Raw genomic sequence first — 6617 nt, 5'->3', positions numbered from 1 at the left:
AGTCCGATTTGATAAGAGGGAACTTTCTTTCACAGCCTTGGGGAAACACTTGAGGTAGGACATTGTTATACCCTCTTTACCAATGAGGAGACTTAAGTGCAAATGAGCTAAGGGCCGGTTTTTCAGATGTGGTGGACACCACAGTTGTAGTAGGTGGCTCCTGGAGCATAGGGACCTCAGACCTCTCAAAGTAACTCATTCAAGGAAACAGAGGAAGTCATAGTTATGATCAAAACTTTGGAGAACTTGGCCCTCAGATTCATACTCCAACCACTTAACCACACTGTTAATTCTAACAATTAATGAAGCCATTATTTTTAATCTCACTAACTTTTAGCGGTTTTTACCAATGCACCAGTTATTCCCTTGAGAATGACACTATAACACATGGTTATTTATTTTAAATTTTATATATTTGGATTCCAGAATGGCATTTTTTTTCATTGAGTGAAAGACTGGAGCATATGCTCATATTTCTTCTGGGATGACCGTAGAGGACCGAGCATCATGCCAGGACCAAGGGACCCTGCCATAATCTTTAAGGGGGGGTCAATATATTTACATTTTTCATTTCTTATCAAGCAGTGACCTGTCTGCCAAAGTGTTTGAGGAGGGATCCTAGATCTCTGTCACCACTGTGCCTTATACCTAAACCTGCCCCTGCTCCATGAATATATAGTTGTGGCTATGGCAAGAGATGTAAATCTGTGCAAGTCATAGGGGACATATTGTTTCAGGTATACGATAATAAAATTTCCTGTTCAAATTACAAAACAGCACTTAGGCTCTCACTTGAAGTTGTTTTATGTTGTATATAAATCAGCTTTTAAATTCACCAAGGAAATGGAGATTGGCTGGTATAGCAAACCAGAGCCATACATATTAAAACAGAATATTGCCATGAGGGGGATGGACAGGCAGTGGGACAACTAAGGGAGATAGGAAAATATTTTAAATTGTCAAGTTTGGCACTCTAACAGTCCCACAGAAACACAAATCCTATCTGTACTGCTTACTATAGAGCATCTTCATATAAAACTATATGGAAATTGCATTGTTTGTGATAAAATACCACCATGCAAACAGAGGAGAGGGATTGGAAAGCAGACATGCTTACTCAGTATTCATTTCCTATTGTTTTGGCTTCCATGTACCTCGTCTCTTTGGCACTGCATTAGACACAGCTATTTTGACAGGATTTTTCTGAGGACTGGATATGTACTCTGCACAATATTTGACTGCAGCAGCTAAAAGTTAATTGTCTCTGCATTTACAGCACATACATAAATTACATGAGAACTTGAGTCCTTAGTTATGGCCTAGAACAACTACCAATGCAATATGATCCAAGTTGCAGCTTGGTTCACATGTCCATGGCATTGGAAACTTAGTGATATCTGCATAACCATTTATACTGGCTTTTCCATCCTGCACAAGGACTCAACTGAAGTACTTGGCCAAGACAACTCGGCTATATCTACAGCCTACCATGTTTAAATTGCCTGTGTACCAGTGTTCTGGAGAACTTTTCTACTACTCTGGACTGCTGTATTAAGCAATATCCAACATCAAATAACCAACTGCTAATGTGAATGTAAAATGAATTGCTAAAGCATAGAATATTAGCATATACGTAAGAGTTGTGCTTGTCCAGGAATGAGAGGGTATTGCAAACTTCTGTCACGTGTCTTCCTAAGAATGCAGCTACTCACATGCATTGGACACACGATGCATAGGCTTACTGCAGCAATAAGTCTAAGCTAGTAAATATGTGCAACACACATCCTTGCATCTTGTGCTTTTACTTTTACTGTCATGTTAAATATAGCTAAATTATTTCCTGCTATGCTGGATAACTTCTGATGGCTGTCATCCTTCTTCAAATGTTTATTTCACTTGTCAGTGGGAAATACACAAGCAAGGAACTTTCCTTTTGCATTTTTACAAGGATTTGCATATGCCATTAACCGTTGGCCTAGTTGGTTTCCAAAATCTATTCCTGATGTTTCATACTCATCTGTCTTTGTAAATCAGGTATCAAGTCTTCACTTGGGAAATGTAGCTTAGAGTTCACCTTATCTGCGGAGCACAGGAGACTCATTTTGCTTTTCCAATGTTGTTCTAAACTTCAGAAGTAACACTGTATACCAGTGCAACCCTGAGAACTTCTCAGCCAGTCTCCCACAGTTTAGAGAGCCAGCTAATCTTACGGAACCATATTTTATTCCTTTAAATGTACTTCCATTTTTTAACCGATGATCACAGATTTGCACCTAGCAAGTTACAGTAACGTGGTGCATGCGAGTGACTCGCTCACTCTCTGAAAAAGCATGTCCCGGGGAAAAATTCTCAGGCAACGATACTGGAAGTTTTAAAAATGGGGAAGTGGCACAACTTGAGCTGCCCAACAAAACTGCAGAATCTGACTGCTCTTTGGACTTTATGGACTATCTGTTGTCAGGTTCTGACTGTAGCATGAAATCCACATTAAGGCCAGAAGTCAGGCATGCTAAGGGCCCCTCTGTGCTACAGAATTCAGGAAAGAGAAATCATTCACACCCCAACTTGAAGACATCCTCAACTGCAAGTAGTCTTTGTACGAAGGAGAAACAGGTCTATTACCTCTACATCCGTTTCTACAGTTGTACAGTGGGCATCTTGACACTGTGGGCTGACGCAGCTTAAATTATGCCAGTTGGCACCATTAAGGATCTGCTACTCACTATAATTTTAAAGTCCTGTTCTTTTTTTTTCCATTTCTATTCATTCTTAATCCTTTTAGGTATCGATATGTAAGGATAGAAGTAGCATTACTATATTCCCATGTAATATATAATGCTTATTTGTAATGGGTAAAGGAATGGGGACCTTGCTTTTTGGAGAATGTTATTGCAATTTGTAAAATGCAATTTTTTTTTCAAAATCTTAACAATTCTTTGAAATTTCTACCTGAATTTTTTTGTTTTTGTTAATTCTGTAGCAAGCCAGAAGATGGATTTTTGAACAGAGGAAATTCTCAACTTCATACTGGTAAAACAAATCACAATTTTTTGCTGTCACCATAGTGACAGTGACAACTGGCACTTCATACATTTGGAAGCATAAGAACTCATAATTTGGACTGAACACGATATATTTATTGGTGAAAGGAACCTGTGTCACCAACCTCTCAAACATATTTTCTAGGTCTCACAATAACTATTTCTTACATTCTGAATCAAAAAATTATATGAGACTCTCAACTTTCATTAAAGCAGTACATTTCTAGTCCTTAGGGTTGTGGAGAAAAACTTGAAAGAATGAGCCAAATCCATCCTAAAGGCTCAGAAACCAGAAGGCATAGAAGCAACCTCAAATTATTGTATATTTGAAGTATATTTGAGGTTTTGAGACCTGATACAATTTTATAACATTTTAGACTGACAATTCAGGAGACAGCTGCCGGCCTTTCAGCAAGTGTGGCCTGATTTCACACTTACTGGTTTAATAGCAATGTAATCCTAGGAATTCATCCGTCACGAGTTACAGGGATGGGACCTTCGCATGGCCCTCCCTTGTTATATAGGACATTTGGTGCATGAATGAATGTTAACCATGTGGTAACTGGATGCTACCCACTGACTTCCCATTGCAAATGGCAACTCTAGTGAGCAAGATAAAATTGCCTGGGAGGCCCAACCATTTGCTTATGCCAACTAATGTCAAGGACTTGTCACAACAAAAAGTGATTTCATCAGAAAGCTGCTAAAGCACCATAATATGGATCTCCTGCTCTATGAAACACTGTCGTAAAATACCTGGGTATACCATCATAATAATGACTCTCTGATATACTCCTTTCCTGGGTGGACTTCACATGGCATCCTCTGCAGTTGCTAACTGCTTACCAAAATTCAGTGGTGCACTACTGTTGTTATTCTTCATCCGAGAGAAAGTAATTACTGAAGACCAACCTTTTTAGAAAGGTTCAGTTCCCATTTAAGCAGCTAAATAAGCTTCCAGATGTTTCAGAAGAGCTAGCTTATTGTGTGCAGGTCTACCTGGAGTCGGAGCTCTCTGAAGTGCCTACATATCTGCAGGATCAAACCGTTGTTACGGGCAATGGAATACCTCACACGTACTTAAGGTGTCAGTGCTTTTGGAAATGCAAGGAAGATCCGCCACCATTAGGAATTCAGAATCCAATCATTTCTACAAAAAACCTGACAAGCTCCAATAATGTGATCTCCCAGGTGCCATGTACATGCAGGGCTATGCAATTATTGAAGCAGTTCAATTCTTCAGTGAAACAAAAGCACATTCTTTTTAAGTGTGTCAAACATTTGTGTGGCCTTTGTTGTCAAAGTCAGAGTACACATGGTTTTAATATTTTAACAACCCCACAGATTCTGGAATGAAAGAGTGTAATAAAGACATTTATTATGCACATTCCTGTTATTAGAAGGGAATGAATAGTTATACAACCGATCTTGCTATAGTGGGCATGAAAGATGCCAGTCAGCTTTTCAGAGGCATAATGCCTACTTCTTCACACCATAGAAATGGCCAGATGAGATCACAGCTCCAGTGAGATAAGCATTGTACACATGCACAGGGGGAGACAGTCTTGGAGCCAAGCAGCTTGCCACCTAAATAGGCCAAATAGAAGGTGTGTGGGGAAAGGAAGTACAGGTATGATCCCATGTCACAGTTGAGGAGTTGAATAGAAAGCATAAGGCTCCGCTTCTGGTAGTTACTCTTTGATTTAATAACACCTACTTTCAAAAGCAGGCCTATTCGCTCCAGGGTTGGTGTAGACCGTAACGTGAATCCAGGTATCAGCATCAGCAAATCCCTGCCACATCTATGAGCAGAACTGTTCAACCCATGATTAGCTAAAGCAAACTTTCCCTTCACGCTCTCACAACCAACAAAAGAAACAAGAATAAAACCCATGCTTTTACTATATTCAGCTGAATATATACTTATAAATACATAGCTCAGCCAATATGTGAAACAGAAAAGAATTCTTCAAAGGATATTTTTTCTTTACCGTTTCTTATACTATTATCCAAAAAAAGGCACCTTTGATTAATTGATCTACTTTCTCCCTGAGGCCTAAAGAAAAGGGTTCTTCACATGGCACAAAAAGTAACTTGGTTGAATATTAATTTAATGAGAAAATAAGTACAATAATTTGCAGAAAGTTTTACTGGCCCTTGGCCTACAGGAACTGAAAGTAACTAACTATTGACAAACTTATAAGAGCCCTCCAAAGATTTTTACTTGGGTCAGCATCTAGCATCAAGTTTGTTCCCATGTGTAGCTTAGAAGTCGTTATGAAGAATTACAATGTATATTCTAAAAACTTGCCAGAAAGCAATTAAGAATTAATGATACAGACTGTACAGTATAGTCACACATTATGACCACTCTTCAGGATACTAGACGCCGCTTAATTAAACACAGAGATTTGGTTAGGTTGATTCCACCGAGTATAAAGTAGAACTAATAGCATGAAAATGAGCAAAGGAAAAAACCGGGCCCATTGTCAGGAAACATTTCCTCCAATGTCAAATAGATTATGCAATAGTCACGCAAAGAAAAGATTGGAAGCCACATCATTTGAGTGTCTTAGGACTGGACAACAACAATAGACCTGCATCAGCAGAAGGGCTAGACAACCAGAAAGGTCTTCTCAATTGTTAAGTTCCAGCAGAAATTAGTGAAATAATGCAGAATAGCTAATACATGCATCTCAGACATCACATCACTAACCACAGTAAAGAAAAAAAAAATCCGAATAAATTTAAGCTTCAGCTAAGCACTCATGACCCGTGGAGCTGTGACGGTTAAGTATTAAACCGTATTACCTCCATTCAAACATCATTCACCTTTTGAATATTCTGTATTAATCTGAGAATAGAAAGCATAAACTGAGACTTATGCTTTCTATTCTACTCCTCAACTGTGACATGAGGATCATACCTGTATTTCCTTTCCCCGCACTTTTTCTATCTGGTCTATATTTTATACTCAAAGCCCTCTCCTATTTGCCATTATTCCACAGTTCATGTTTATTAATTCCTGCTTGATATAGGATGTATCTATAATTTGCTTTGTAACTAAAGCTTTCATCCTAACTCAGGGCTGTCCAACTGGCAGCCTGTGAGCTGTGAGGGGTTAAACTGCAGCCCCTGGGCTCCTGCCTAGCTTCTACTCCCTGCTCCTGACTCCAGCTGCAACCAGAGTCTGGGCTGCCGCTCTCTACTCCAGTTTTGCAGCCTGCCCTTGCCCCAGGAGATGGGAGCAGTGCACTGCAGTGCAGCAAAGGGAGCTGAGGGCCACATGGGTTCATGGTGTGTGGAGGGGGGAGAAGAGGGAGGAAACATGGTGCAGCAGTGTGGGGTGGGATCTGCATGGTATGTGGTTGGAGGGGGCCTGATGCTCAGCTCAGGTGTTTGACCCCAGCCTTGACCTAACTGACTAAATTATAGTTCCCTACTAGAACTTAAGTAGTATTTGTAAGTAGTAAGTGGGTATGTCTACATGTGCATGAAGGCGCTTTTTCTAATGTGCATTAAATTTAGTGCCTCCAATGTGACGTACTAAAGAAATGTGCATTAGGCTGCCTTAAT

The sequence above is a fragment of the Alligator mississippiensis genome, chromosome 10, assembly GCF_030867095.1.
Source record: "Alligator mississippiensis isolate rAllMis1 chromosome 10, rAllMis1, whole genome shotgun sequence".
Lineage (NCBI taxonomy): Eukaryota > Metazoa > Chordata > Crocodylia > Alligatoridae > Alligator > Alligator mississippiensis.
This window is presented reverse-complemented; position numbering follows the sequence as displayed.